This window comes from Candoia aspera, chromosome 8 (genome assembly GCF_035149785.1).
Source record: "Candoia aspera isolate rCanAsp1 chromosome 8, rCanAsp1.hap2, whole genome shotgun sequence".
In the NCBI taxonomy this organism is placed as follows: domain Eukaryota; kingdom Metazoa; phylum Chordata; class Lepidosauria; order Squamata; family Boidae; genus Candoia; species Candoia aspera.
This window is the reverse complement of record NC_086160.1, coordinates 23,084,184-23,100,094: the sequence shown is the minus strand read 5'-3', so window position 1 is coordinate 23,100,094 and position 15,911 is coordinate 23,084,184. Positions and strand designations below refer to the sequence as shown.

At 42.1% G+C, this 15,911-nt stretch overlaps 1 protein-coding gene across 4 annotated transcripts in view; it reads right to left on the bottom strand.

The window, feature by feature from the left end:
• Nucleotides 1-13,488, bottom strand: part of IRF2 (interferon regulatory factor 2) — a 39,790-nt gene extending 26,302 nt beyond the window's left edge. For 2 of the 4 annotated variants that reach the window (XM_063310630.1, XM_063310628.1), the window contains exon 1: nucleotides 13,291-13,488. The gene's annotated coding sequence lies outside the window, so the exon portion shown is untranslated. Of the gene's footprint in view, nucleotides 1-12,720; nucleotides 13,077-13,285 lie in introns of all 4 variants that reach the window. The other 2 variants (XM_063310629.1, XM_063310632.1) reach the window with 2 other exon arrangements.
• Nucleotides 13,489-15,911: the final 2,423 nt, after the last annotated feature.

The window sequence follows — 15,911 nt, the reverse complement described above, 5'->3', positions numbered from 1 at the left end:
AGTGACAAGAGATATAAATCCCTACACTTATGTTTTTAAATAATGATCCTTATAATTTAATCAGTCCTCAAATTTATAACATGAACTATATCAAAATAATAATGTGTGTGCGCATATGCGTGTAAACTATTTTGATATTGTACATGTAATTGGGTGTTTTGAAACCCTTCAACTGTCAGCCCCAGAGCCAAATAGCACAAGAATACAGATTTGCCCATTTCCAGATCATCTGTGCCTAGACAGATGAGCAGAAATCAATATCAAATTTCTTTACAACTGGAGTTCTCCCTTCCCTCAAGGACCTCTAATTTTTCCAAGTACAGAAGTCCTACTGTTTAAAATTTCCAAGGTTCTATATTTGTATTTTGCAATATTGAGATTCATAATAGTAAAATACAAATATCTTTTTCAACTGCAAAAAATAGCATAGCTGTAAAGAGTGGCAGCATCCACAGCAAACCACAATGACACAAAAATGCCAACCTGCAGGAAGTGTGAACGCTGCCCTTCCATACTTGTGTCCTGATGTCTAATTTAAGTACGTAAATGGTGGCATTTGTTTAATGTTGTTACCCACAAGTTGTTAATTGTCCAGGGATGCCCAAGAACTGCAAGGACCGTGCTTGTTACCAAAATAATGTAAATTTTAGTTTACTACATATGAGCAGTTTGTTTTCTATTTGTGGGCATTTTTGTCATTGATGGAAAATGACTGATCAGTTTACATAATATTTAAGGGAAAGTACTTTTTTCTTGATTGTTTTATGCAAACCTCAAATTAGAGTAAAACTAAGTACTGGTTAATTAATAGGTGCTACAATGCTAGTGGTAATGCTTGATGTAGTTCCTTCTGCAGAATGGAGAAATTAACTTAATGTTAAGATGCCAAGAAATACACATGACAATTCACTAACCAATAAACAGGGAATTACTACAAATATCATCACATTTGCCCATTGTTCAAGCAGTCACTAATTAAGAAATCTGACTTAGTTTATTTATTTGGAATGACAGATAAATACAATTGTATCAGTTTCTATATACATAACAACAGAGTAATATCCCAGCAATATTTTTAATAAAATCATGGTCATATAGTAAAGGGAAAGACTACCCTGCCTTATCGCCCCAGATTGATACCCAATAAATGGTCAGTCATATTGAAGCAATAGACACGAAAATAAGAATAGACCCCTAATGCAAGAATTACTTATTTTTGTCTTGATATGCCTTTTGATTCTGGAGCCAGCACTAAGCTATAACATAGTTTGTTTTAGGGTTAGCAATTATGGCTTCAACAAGCCATCGTTTTAGAAAATCCTGGTTTTAGTGCAAGCTGGGTGACCTTGGGCCAGTCACTCTCACTGAGCCCTAGGAAGAAGGCAATGGCAAACCACTTCCAAAATCTTGCCAAGAAAACTGCAGGGTATAGTCCAGGCAGTCACCAGAAGTCAAGACTGACTTGAAGGCACCAAAAACAAAACAAAACAAAACCACCACAAAACATCATTGATCACAGCTTTATAAGCGACTGAATGAACCTTTAAATGGATTAGTCTTGCACATTTTTTTCTAATTTACAGAAATTATCTTCTCCCTTTCCTACTCTGGCATGAACTATCATTTGCATCAGCACATGAACTGAAGGATTATGGCTAGGGGTTGAGCTACAAAGTAGGACTCCAAACTGAGATTTAGCTATGTCTGTAGAGCCAAACCAAATGAAATGGCTAGCAATGCTTATTGCATCTGAATCAAGCTACTGCCTCAATTCAGCAGCTCAAATGATTAGGACACAAATATTTAGGGCTGGGTTAAGGACTGCCAATGATTTTAGGCCCCACACCCTAAAGTCAGCAAAGGATCGTTACCTTGTCGTGGTGTTGGAGCTTGAGCACCTCAATGATGCCATGAGCTAAACCGTGAAGGGCCACCCAAGACAGGAAGGTCATGACACAGAGGTCAGACTAAATGCGATCCCTGGGGAAGGTAATGGCAACCCACCCCGGTATTCTTGCCGTGAAAACTAAATGGATCAGTACAACCAGAGATATGTCGGTATACCATCGGAAGATGAGAGCCCCAGGTCGGAAGATGGTCAAAATGCTACTGGGGAGGAACAGAGGATGAGTTCAACTAGTCCCAGACGTGATGACGCAGCTAGCTCAAAGCCGAAAGGACGGCTAGCGGCTGACGGTGCTGGTGGTGAACGGCCAATCCGATGTTCTAAGGATCAACACACCATTAGAACCTGGAATGTAAGATCTATGAGCCAGGGCAAATTGGATGTGGTTATTGGTGAGATGTCAAGGTTAAAGATAGACATTTTGGGCATCAGTGAACTGAAATGGACTGGAATGGGCCACTTCACATCAAATGACCACCAGATCTACTACTGTGGACAAGAGGACCACAGAAGAAATGGAGTAGCCTTCATCATTAATAGTAAAGTGGCTAAAGCAGCGCTTGGATACAACCCAAAAAACGACACAATGATCTCAATTCGAATGCAGGGCAAGCCATCTAACATCACAGTGATCCAAATATACGCCCCAACCACAAATGCTTAAGAAGCTGAGGTAGAGCAGTTCTATGAGGATCTGCAGCACCTACTGGACAACACGCCTAAAAGAGATGTTATTTTCATCACGGGAGACTGGAATGCTAAGGTGGGCAGTCAAATGACACCTGGAATTACAGGTAAGCATGGCCTGGGTGAACAAAACAAAGCAGGACATAGGCTGATAGAATTTTGTCAAGACAACTCACTCTGCATAACAAACACTCTCTTCCAGAAACCTAAGAGACAGCTTTATACATGGACTTCCCCAGATGGACAACACCGAAACCAGATTGACTACATCCTTTGCAGCCAAAGGTGGCGGACATCTATACAGTCGGTAAAAACAAGACCGGAGCTGACTGTAGTTTAGATCACAAACTTCTTCTTGCACAATTTAGGATCAGACTAAAGAGATTAGGGAAGACCCACAGATCAGCTAGATATGAGCTCACTAATATCCCTAAGGAATATGCAGTGGAGGTGAAGAATAGATTTAAGGGACTGGACTTAGTAGATAGGGTCCCAGAAGAACTACGGACAGAAGTCCGCAACATTGTTCAAGAGGCGGCAACAAAATACATCCCAAAGAAAGAGAAAACCAAGAAGGCAAAATGGCTGTCTGCTGAGACACTAGAAGTAGCCCAAGAAAGAAGGAAAGCAAAAGGCAACAGTGATAGGGGGAGATATGCCCAATTAAATGCAAAATTCCAGAGGTTAGCCAGAAGAGATAAGGAATTATTTTTAAACAAGCAATGCGCGGAAGTGGAAGAAGACAATACAATAGGAGGGACAAGAGACCTCTTCCAGAAAATTAGAAACATCGGAGGTAAATTCCAGGCAAAAATGGGTATGATCAAAAACAAAGATGGCAAGGACCTAACAGAAGAAGAAGAGATCAAGAAAAGGTGGCAAGAATATACGGAAGACCTGTATAGGAAGGATAACAATATCGGGGATAGCTTTGACAGTGTGGTCAGGGAGCTAGAGCCAGACATCCTGAAGAGTGAGGTTGAGTGGGCCTTAAGAAGCATTGCTAATAACAAGGCAGTAGGAGACGACAGCATCCCAGCTGAACTGTTCAAAATCTTGCAAGATGATGTTGTCAAGGTAATGCATGCTATATGCCAGCAAATTTGGAAAACACAAGAATGGCCATCAGATTGGAAAAATCAACTTATATCCCCATACCAAAAAAGGGAAACACTAAAGAATGTTCAAACTATCAAACAGTGGCAGTCATTTCACATGCCAGTAAGGTAATGCTCAAGATCCTGCAAGGTAGACTTCAGCAATTCATGGAACGAGAATTGCCAGATGTACAAGCTGGGTTTAGAAAAGGCAGAGGAACTAGGGACCAAATTGCCAATATCCGCTGGATAATGGAAAAAGCCAGGGAGTTTCAGAAAAACATCTATTTCTGTTTTATTGACTATTCTAAAGCCTTTGACTGTGTGGACCATAACAAATTGTGGCAAGTTGTTAGTGGTATGGGGATACCAAGTCATCTTGTCTGCCTCCTGAAGAATCTGTATAACGACCAAGTAGCAACAGTAAGAACAGACCACGGAACAACAGACTGGTTTAAGATTGGGAAAGGAGTACGGCAGGGCTGTATACTCTTACCCTACCTATTCAGCTTGTATGCAGAACACATCATGCGACATGCTGGGCTTGAGGAATCCAAGGCTGGGGTTAAAATCGCTGGAAGAAACATTAACAATCTCAGATATGCAGATGATACCACTTTGATGGCTGAAAGCGAAAAGGAATTGAGGAGCCTTATGATGAAGGTGAAAGAAGAAAGTGCAAAAGCTGGCTTGCAGATAAACCTCAAAAAAAAAACCCAAGATTATGGCAACCAGCTTGATTGATAACTGGCAAATAGAGGGAGAAAATGTAGAAGCAGTGAAAATTTTGTATTTCTAGGTGCGAAGATTACTGCAGATGCTGACTGCAGTCAGGAAATCAGAAGACTCTTTATCCTTGGGAGAAAAGCAATGACAAATCTCGATAAAATAGTTAAGAGCAGAGACATCACACTGACAACAAAGGCCCGCATAGTTAAAGCAATGGTGTTCCCCATAGTAACATATGGCTGCGAGAGCTGGACCATAAGGAAGGCTGAGAGAAGGAAGATCGATGCTTTGGAACTGTGGTGTTGGAGGAATATTCTGAGAGTGCCTTGGACTGCAAGAAGATCAAACCAGTCCATCCTCCAGGAAATCAAGCCAGACTGCTCACTTGAGGGAATGATATTAAAGGCAAAACTGAAATACTTTGGCCACATCATGAGAAGACAGGACACCCTGGAGAAGATGCTGATGCTAGGGAGAGTGGAGGGCAAAAGAGGGGCCGACCAAGGGCAAGGTGGATGGATGATATTCTAGAGGTGACGGACTCGTCCCTGGGGGAGCTGGGGGTGTTGACGACCGACAGGAAGCTCTGGCGTGGGCTGGTCCATGAAGTCACGAAGAGTCGGAAGCGACTAAACGAATAAACAACAAAAACACCCTAAACTCTGAATCTGTTCCATTGTACTAAGTGAAGCTCTACCCAACCAGAGAGGCTGCAGACAAGCGCTTTTCAAAAATAAACCATTAGAGTGGGAACAAAATTACTCAATGCCACCATGAAGCAGAGAAAGGGCAAAAGTCCATTAGTATTCATTACACAATCATGCTCAGAGCTTAATCTCACCATCTATAAACAAACATACAGAGCTGCCAAGGGGAATTTTACCTGACAAGGTGCACTGTACTTCCTCCTGATTAAGCAGCTGCTCTCCCACTCCTATGTGCAGTTGTTTGCTTTAGCTGCTTCTCTTTTGCAGCTGAATAGGGAATTTCTAATGTGCCTAATGTCTTACATTCCTAAAAATTATCTGTTGTTCAGACAACTAAGTTACACTATCACTTGGTAAGATTTGGAAGCAGTGTTCTCAAGCTCCTTCATGTAGCTGTACTGCCCTTTTGTGAGAGGGCAATCATCAATCCCCTTTGTAATATTTATTTATAAGATATATACCATTTTATGCATATAGACCAGTGTTTCTCAAACTTGGCACCTTTAGGATGCGTGGACTTCAACTCTCATGGCTGGCTGGGGAATTCTGGATGCTGAAGTCCACACATCTTAAAGGTGCCAAGTTTGAGAAACACTGATATAGACTGACATATTACACCAAATGCCAATACTCTCACTAGTAGAGTGACAATGGACATTTAAGAAAAATTATATTTATTTATACTCTGTACCTAACCCTATGCATGGCTTCAGTTCCACAGAATGCGCAACCCATTTGCTGAAGTAGATTTGGGTTTAATCAGGGCCTGGAGGGAAAACCCAAATATATCATCTTGACATTTTTCTACATCCTGGGCAACAAGAAAGGAGGATGGGAAGGTTTGGGACCACAATTGTTAGACCAGTAGATTAGATTTTCCAAATTGCTCAAGCTTAAGGACTTAGAGACAATCTTATGCATGCAAATTCTACTATGTTCAAATAAAACCAGTAGACTTTGGCAATCATGTTTCTACAAACTCTGTGCATTCACTGTTTATACTATTCTATTTTTTTTTCATATCCTTCAACTTTCACAAACAAGTGCCAACTGTTATTTTTAAACACCAGCTAGAAAATATATTATTTTAACTTCACAATATAATTTTTTTTGGCACAGAATTGGACAAGGATTTAACTACAAATAAAATCTTGCACAAATATCATTGCTTTATTTACAATCAAAGGCAGCCAAAAAGTGGAAGTAAAATACAGTAACTTGGAATAAAAAATAACAATTAAAGGAGATTCATAGAATGATCAGAAGGCCAGGTTCCAACTCAACATGTCATGATGGCAATCTCAACTGAACAGAATTTAGCTAGTCTCATGGAGGTACCGGTGCACCAATATGCTAATATTCTAAAACAGAGTCCCTCTTTTGGGGGAAATGGGCAGTAATTAAATTTGAATAATAAAAATAAAATAATACAAAATGCACAAGCTTTTCTACAGGCCAGTACAAGCCCTTAGTAAGGAAGGGATTAGTAGCTTTAAGCACCAGATGTCACAAAATGAGCAGTGTATCAACACATGAGCAACTGTTTTTGCAGCTTTATCCAAGGATGGACACTCACACTCTGAAAAAAGGAATACAGACCTTGCCCTCAACACCTCAGAGCAGGGTTTCTCAACCAGGGTTCTGTGGCACCCTAGGGTTCCGCGAGAGGTCACTAGGGGTTCCCTGGGAGATCATGATTTATTTAAAAACTTATTTCAAATTTGGGCAACTTCATATTGAAGAGGTAAGTTTCATTTTTTATTTTTAGTTTAAGAACACTGTTAATGCATATATACAGGCCTATACATGAAACAAATATAATAATTTTGTAACTGTTGGCCTCTATTTGAACCTCAATGTACAGGGGTTCCCCAAGGCCTGAAAAATATTTCAAGGGTTCCTCCAGGGTCAAAAGGTTGAGAAAGGCAGCCCCAGAAGATAAGACATTAAACCTTGCTAAGATAAAAGCTCTCCTATGAGGAACAGAAAGGAAGTATTTAGGCATAGAGAAGGGCCTCCCTTGGAATGGTTCAAGGCCCTAAATCTGCTCTCTGCTTGTTCCAATCAGAGTTTTTGTCTGATCTCCATATAGGTAGTCCTCGTTTAGTGACCACAATTGGGACCCACAACTTGTTAAGTGAAGCAGTCGCTAAGTGAAACTGTGACTGTGCTTATAATCTTACTTCAGGTTTCCTTCGCTTTACCGACCCGCGAAGGTCGTAAATGTGAGGATTGGTCGCAAAGTTACTTTTTCACCACCATTGTAACTGCAAACAGTTGCTAAATGAGGCAGTCACTAAATGACAACTACCCGTAAAGGCTTTTTCATGGACAAGCATCACAGAGGATTGGATTGAGAGAACCCAGTAAGTTTCATCACTGGCTACTCTTTTTTATGGGGCAGGGAGCAATCTATCAACAAAGATGGGCTGAACCATAGACCCATCCCATATGATTAGTTTCAAATGGCAAATTCTCATACAGGCTTCCAGAGACAAAGACAAACCCAAGCAACAAACTGTTGGCAGAGTGTTAGAAAGCATTTGGCCCAGGAGAGATCAGAAAAGTCACACACCAGGCATTTCTATAAAAATAATTTTACTTACAGAAAGCAAACATATTTAAAGGCCTTTTGCTGAGAGGAGAGATTTCTCTCAGCTGCATATTCCCTGCAAGCCTGCACAGAAGGGAAACTAAAACTAAAACAAGTCCAGGCAAGTTCTTCCCTTAGGCAATGCAACCATTAACCGTGAAAAGGGGACAATTAAATTCGACCTCTTCACCCAGCCAAAATGATTAGTTGCCATAGTAACCTTAATCTGTAGTAGAAAACATATTAACACGAACCACCTCCCTGAATGAACTGCATTCTTAGTGTCAAGGAGATCTGAACTCCCTGGCACGCGTCTCTTGAATAAGGCTGTGGCGCTTTTCATGACAAGGGTCCATACAATCCTCAATGCTCATTCTGCAATCTAGCAATACACTACCTAAATCTGGCAGCAAAATGACCTATTTTCTACCATGCAATTAGGGGTGGGTGTTTCCAAACAATGGAAATAGCAGCGGAAGGCTGTCCCTCATCAATGCTCACTTGCAATATGACTTCAAGGTCTGCTATTCAAGCCAGAGTCAGTAAAACATGCATAATTCAACTTTTAAACATGCTTTTTTTCTAGGGATCCTAGCCTATCCATTTCCCTTTTGTACAGAACTCGCACCTCCAAAAGGGATGAGGCAGCCCTGTAGCTTATCCCATTCATGTTAAAAATATTCTTAAACAGAAAACGTAGCCCCCTGCAAAGGATCTTTTAAAAATACATTCAGTACTAGAGGAGAAGGCACTGCTTAGAAAGTTGTTGATGCTGAGAATACCTCACTATAAAGAATATTAACAATATGTTGAGAGCATGGTTTGTTTTTACTTTAATGGGAGAAAAACGACTCATTCATTCATGGCGGTGGCTGTCCCAGTCCTGTTCTTAAAGCACTTGCACCCATACGCAGATGCAACAACAGTTTTGAAACCACATTCTTTTTCTAAAATTGTAGGAGCCAAGATATTGTGTCATTAATAAAAATCATTCCAAATGGAATGAGGGTTGTGCAGGTGATTATACTTCATGTATCACTGTCATTGGAAGTTCTGTGAATACAATTTTATGCTTCTATATTTATGAACAATTTCCACTGTTTGGCACCTGATGTTCCATACACAGGATCAAGTTGCCTAAATCTCTTCAAATGTCCAACGAACAGTGAATATGCTCTTATTCTACTCCATTTCCTTCTTTAGTTCAAAAGATTCACTTACACACCCACACATAGAAGCACAGTGTTTGTTTTCTTTGTTTAAACAATAGCCATTGTTTTCAATGTACACCAAACTTTATATAACCTCACAGTTCCCAGCTTTCCAAAACAAGGGCACCTTTAATGACTGCATCTATCAGAAGAATGTTTAATAGGTATGAGGTTTTCACTCCAGCCGCTGCAAAGACTTCAAGACCCAACTCCAGAAAGAACGTTCATTTTATACAGATGGACAAAGAGATGTCATATTAAAATAAAAATGGTAAAGCCTTATTCATTTGTCAATTGCTAGACCATGCAAGGATTCCCACACACTTTAGCTGGTTTTGACAGTCAACACAAAGTTTGTGGATGGCAGGGTCTTGCTCCCCGCCCTCCCGAGGCATGGAATCTTGTCACTGTTTCCATGCTTGATCTTCAAAGCACAACAAAAACTCAATATAGCTTTTTCCACTCCTAATGCAGTATAAAGACTGCTGCTGCTGCTGCAAGTCACTCAGGAGTTAGAGAAGAAGCAAGAGATTGTCCATCCATTTGAGCTAGGTTTCTGAAGGTCTCTACTTACCTCGGAAGAAAAACAGAACTGCTAGAATTTATTCTGACTCCTGACAAGCTTCTGTTTCCAAGGCACTGAGCATTACATTTTGTCCTCTCCAAAGCCTGACATAGTATGGGATGTCTACAACACTGAACAGGGCAAGTAGAACTGTGGAATCCTGAACTTCATGTCCCAAAATGTCCCTTCATCGATGGGAAAGTAAGCATGACCCAAAATAAACTAGTAACATCCTTAAAGTGGGGGAGGTGCTAGACAGACAGACAGACAGAACGAACATGGACCAAAAACCACACCTTTACCATTACTGCTTTGCCTTCTATTTATAATCCTCAACAGACATCAAATGCAAGAGAATTACTTCCCCCAGTGAGCAGCAATACACAACAGGTTGGAATTAGGGCAGACCTGGATTTACTAAACCAGGCATTGGCATTCATTCTTTGGCACCCATCAGTTTGAAACCTAATCACCCACTAAAAAAGAAAAGTAGAAGGTGCTGCATTTCACATTTCCCCCCCCCCCCCTATTTTGTAAGAGTTACAGAAGAGTTATAATCTCTGCCGATTATTTGTGCTTCTACAGGGTATAAGATGAATCATTTAGTTTAGAAACGAAAATCATTTTTGACATAGAACATTCTCTAAACAAAAGTCTTATATTAAGGAATTAGATGGTATTTTGCTTCATCATGGCATTACTGTAGACATCTGTCATGTGATACTATTGTTTGCTATATATTTTCCTAAGAGTATTCCAATATCTATTCACTCTGCATATATTTAACATATCCGGGCCTGTATATGCAAGGTCATAGCTTAGTACTGTTTAAAAAAAATATAACAACTTCTATTTCATTTTGTACAAATGAAAAATATAACATGTTTCATTTTGTACATACATGTATAGCACATATCTTACTTGCATGGCAAAGGAGATAACTTACAAATGTTTAATGAAATCTAAGAAGCACAGAAGGTTCTGCTTGTCTTGCCATAAGCAGAGGTAACATGTCTTCTTCCCAGTGCCAGACAGAAGCAGAGTGAACCTGTCTTTTCAGTTTTCAGATATGCCCACTTCGTTGTACAGCTGCTTCACAAGTTGTCTTACTGACATCAATGAAACACCAGCATGACTTTTTCTAGACTGAAGCCATAAATGTTCCTGATATTCCAACAGCCTAATCTTCCTACTTAATAACCTTTCCTACACAAAGTAGGCAATGGTACTCACTGCAAGATACAATTTGGAAACAGCAAAACATATTCTAAATTACTTGGCTTCATTCTTATGCACATCTATTCAGAATAAAATCTTACTGTATTTAAAAAAATATTACAGAACATTAACTTTAATGTTCCTTGCAGTTTAATCATGAAGTTTGTTTTATGTATAATATAGCTAGGAAACAAATTAATACTAGATTCTAATAGCTGCTTGCAATGCTAGCTGCAACTTGGAGGCAATCATGTGAAAATCAAAATGCACAAAACTCAGTGTGTCCTATCTTTATACTCAGTACAGTCAGTGCTCAAAAATATCTGTTCCAAGTACGGTACTGCAAACAGTATTTGCATGGATTGCGTGTACTACTGGCATCCCCAAGGCTGCTTCCATTCATATCGCTAACAGCTAAAGCACATCAAAAGGCCAAGTTGTGATTTACTTTATTTTTTAATTTTATTTATTTTATATCCCTTTATCATTTTTATAAACAAGTCAAGGCGGGGAACACACCAAATACTCCTCCCTCCTCTTTTCCCCACAGCAACAACCCTGTGAGGTGGGTTGGGCTGAGAGAGAAGGACTGGCCCAAGGTCACCCAGCTGGCTCATGCCTAAGGCAGGACTAGAACTCACAGACTCCTGGTTTCTAGCCTATTGCCTTAACCACTAGACCAAACTGTAACACTATTTGTGTTTCTGGGGATATAGAAAGCTTCCATCTGGGCAACAATAGGATTTGCCATTTCCTTCTTCTGGCGACTTTTTCAAATTCTCAATCTAGCCTGCCTCCCTGGGATTTCCTAGTGGTCTTCCATCCATGTACAAACCAGGTCCAATTCTACTTTGCTTTCTGAGTCAGCAAACATTAGGCACTTAGCCCTTCAAATGTGCAATACCTAAAGCATGGTGAAGGATACTCCACATCAATTCAATCAGCATAAAAAGATCTGATCTAGTACTGTACAGGCATCATCACATTGCTTCAGAGCCATGATTTCTACTCTTAAAGCACCTCTATTCTGAAAGAGCTGAAACACAGTAACAAAGCCTTCCGCGAACCTCGTGCAGCTGATCTAATTGTGTCTACTGCGAGATGTGCCGAGCTTTAATCTCAGCCTCCCTGGATGTGCTGGACTTCAGCACCCATCATTCCCAGCCATATCCCTCCCAAGTGTAAGGAACTGGAAATTCAACACACTTGGAGGGCACCAGGCTGGGGAAGGCTGTTCTGCACTTCCGACTCGAAAAGCATCAAATCAGCGCCTGGGGGGGCGTTGGGCTACCCTTGCACGCTTTTACTAGGCCAGGCGCAGGCGACCCTTTTCCCATCCCAGCTTCCTGGAACCCAACGTAGCTTGCGAGTGGTAAAAGTATCCAGCTGGGCGTTCTATCGCCGAGGATCCGTTCCCCGATTGGCCAGACGGAAATCTACGTCATGACTTGACCCGGCCGCTGAGAAAAGGAAGTGACCCAGCTGGCTTGTGTAACAGCCGCCTTCGCGGGATACGGGGGGGGGGGGGTTGTTATGCTGACACAGCGGCCCCTCCTGGTTCTCCCAGAGCACCAATGGCTTGCTAAGAGAAAATGACCGTCTCCCCCGCTCCCTCTCGCCAGGGCTGCCCCGATCGGAGTTGTTGCCCACTTCCTCTCGGCTGCCTGCAGAGAAGGCAGGCGCGGAGCCCCGGCGGCGGCAAAATACACGCTTCCCTGCGAAGCCCACCGATTATTTATGGCCCCCACCCCTTCCGCGCCCTCCTCTCGCTCGATCCTCTTTCCTGCACAAATGCCAAGGAAAATCATGCAGAAACCCTCCCCGCCCGGAGCAACAGCCTGGGCACTCTCGGCAGCGCCTCCCAACCGGGCCTTATCCCGCCACCAGCCGGTCCAAAGTCCTAGAAGGGTGGGGACCGAGAAGGCCAACGTCTCCCCCGACCTGGTCCGCGTTTCCCTCGCACGACAGCGGATAGCAAAGGCGAGGGCTCTTGGCCCGCGGGCTCACCTCGGTTCCCCCACCAGGAGAGCGCCTATCCGCCTGGCCCGCGGATCCCGGGATCGCCAAGCAGCGCCCGCTCCGCAACTCCATGAGCTCGTCTCCGCTGGGGTTGAAGGAAAGTTGCTTTGGGGATCCCCCGCCCGGCGAGACCCGCCTCGGCTGTGACATTCCGCGAGTTTTTGCGCACTCCGAAAGCCCGTTTCTCCGCGCCCCGACGACGCTAAAAGGGGAGGCAGAGCGGCTCTCGGCTTTTGTTTCTGCCGCTGACATGTTTCGCCGCCGCGCCTGCCGCCCCCACCCAAAGTCCGTCCTCGGGCTGCGGTGCCTGAAAGAGAACCACGTCCTTCCCGTCGATCTCTTCCCTGCAAATCCAAAAGTGAAATTAAAAGCCCTGCTTTCTCTTGCCAGTAGCTGCCTAAAATCATATGACCCGCCACGGCCCCGGCCTTTGAATTTGGGTTAAAACGTGTCCAGCATATGCGGAAATGCAAAATAAGATGAAAGAAACGTGTACGGTTATTGGATCTTGGGGTTTGGTTTTTTAAAAAAATAAGGATCGCTTTTGTTTTACCTTACCAATAATGTGTTTCGCGGTATTTATGTAATTCCTCAAGGTTGTCACGGTTGCCAAGAGACGCAAAATGGAAAGGAAAACCGGCGGCGGAATAAATCGCGGGAGCAAAACTAAAAGTTATTCCTCCTCTGTATTGGCGGGGATTAGTCCTGACGCCAGATCGAAAGCAAAACAAGGCGAGAAGAAGCGAGCAGTCCAATCTTGGAAATTCCTCCTCCCTTCCCTTCCCTTCCTCCCTTCTCTCTCCTCCACCTCTCCGAGGCCTGTTTGTGCAGCAGGGAGGTGGGGGCAGGAATGAAAGAGGTGCGGAAGTTGGGCGCAGCTGCTCATTGGCGGGCTCCGCCGCTTTCATCATTTCTCAGAAAAGCCGATTTCATTTTCACTTCCCTCCAGCAACAGCGACACCAGCACCGGGGAGGGGGCGGAAGGAGGTGGACGAGGAAGAAGACCAAGAGGAGTTTCAGTTCCTTAGCCAGGAAAGGCAGGGAGATGGAAAGGAGAACTCGTTCCCTCCGCCCCATTTTTAAAAAATCGGGTAGCTCTCCTCCAGCCGCGAGGGCGTCCGTCTCTGAAGCCGGGAATGACCTCGGAGCATCTTGCAGGTTTTCTGCACGGAGGAGGGACGCCGCGGGAGAAGCCCGCAGCTTTGGCTTCTACGGCTGCACGTCTCGGCGTTTGGCTGGAGAAAAACGATCTCGTGCTGCTTTGCTCTGGAAAGAGCCAGAAAATCATCCCGGAGCCTTCCTGTGCCAGAACCATGTGATTGGGCTGTGGGTATTTGAGTAAAGACCCACAGCCCAATCACATGATTCTGGCCCAGAAGACTATTTCCGAGACCCGTGGCTTCCTCACCTAGTGCCGGGGGAGGAAATTGTCCTGCATTTTTTTTCCTAACAGATAAATGTTCGTGGGTGAACGTGGTGTTCCTGTTATTCAGAAGGCTTCATGAAGGATTTGCATGAAGATCCTGGTTTTTAATTGCAAAATTATCCCTCCAGAGGTCTGCAACCTCTCTGGCTTTACTTAAATCCTGAAGAAAGTCATCAGTAAGGAATTTCTCCTGTGGAGTCTTTCAGTCTCAGTTCTACCATCAACACTAAAAGTGTAACATTCTCCTACAATTTCCTGCAAATTGTTGGAGAATTTGGAGAATTTTTCTCTTCCCTTGATCAATTTGAAGAAACTCTTCACTCAGTTTTGGTACACACCAAAGGCCATTTCTGTCCACCTCTGTGGACACTCAGGCTTGAAATGTGTGATGTCATCAATGAGAATTTGCAAGTGCCACGGTGTGTGGAAAAATAAACCCCGAATGGGTGAGACCAATATTTGCATCTTCAGTGTGTCATCATATGCAGTAATAGCCTCCAGAAATCTGGTCTTCCAGACGTTGCTGTGCTCCAATCTTCACAAGGCGGATATTGGTCTGGCCAATATTCCTCAATAACAACCTGATAGCCCCTTCTGGAGAGGTGAATAATCAAACACTTGAGGATATGCTATTCAGTAACACTACATCCACTTTTCCTTTAAAAAAAAAAAAAAGAATAGTTTCAATGTTTCAGCAGGATTATGCATTTATTTAATTGCCTTAGTATAGAAAAAAGGAGAAAAAGGAAAAAAACATAATAAAAGAAATAATATCACACGCACATTGTCCTATGTATAAGCAATCAATCAAATCTTTAAACACATCATTAGACCTTGACGCGTAGAACAATACTGATTAGTCTTTCCATGCAGCTATAGCCAATCAGTTAATAAGCAGGAAGGGAACCCATGTCAGTAATCCAAGAGTTTAAAACTGGGAATACACTTTCCAACATTAAAGAACAGTCTTTTTTGCCATCCCCTCTCCAATCCTATCCCCACTCATAATTCTTCACATAGGAATAAAAGTTTTTGGTGTACAAGTGAAAAATACATTCACATCTTTAACCCTTACTGATCCTGTAAACCATATTAACAAACAGGTGTTAAATCGAAATAGGGCAATAGAAGGACAAGCCTATATCCTTTGAGTAAGTGTTCTCTCTCCCGTTTTACACTTGCAACATAATGAGTTTAACAGCATACCATTTGTAAATTCCTTTGAGGGGTCCAGTAAAGGTGACAAATAATGCTTGGTAGATTTAGTCTCATTTTAAGATTATAAGGAATGTGTTCAATATACCTAGATGACTAGCCACTGATTTATTAATATCCAACTCTTTAGTTTAGAGGTCTGCCAAATAACTAATATCTACCACACCAATACATTTTACTTGTTTATAGAAAATACAGTAGGCTAAGAATCATCCAAAACATGTTCCAATATTGATGATAATTTGGAAGATTTAGACACCGCTAATGCATCCAGACTGAATTGTGAATTCAGGAGATTTTTAAAAATGGAATATATTTCTGCTTTGCAGTTTTAGGCAATCCAAATACATTTTTAAAACATTTAAAAATTGGCAATAAGCTGATATAATGTATAAATAATTTTAAAAACTTATTGGAAACTTTCAAACTGAGTTTATGTCAGCATGTAAATTTATCACGTGAATATCACCTTGACATTATATTTCCAATCAAACATCTTCCAAATATGCCTTGCAGTTTTTAATGCAGGCCTATAATA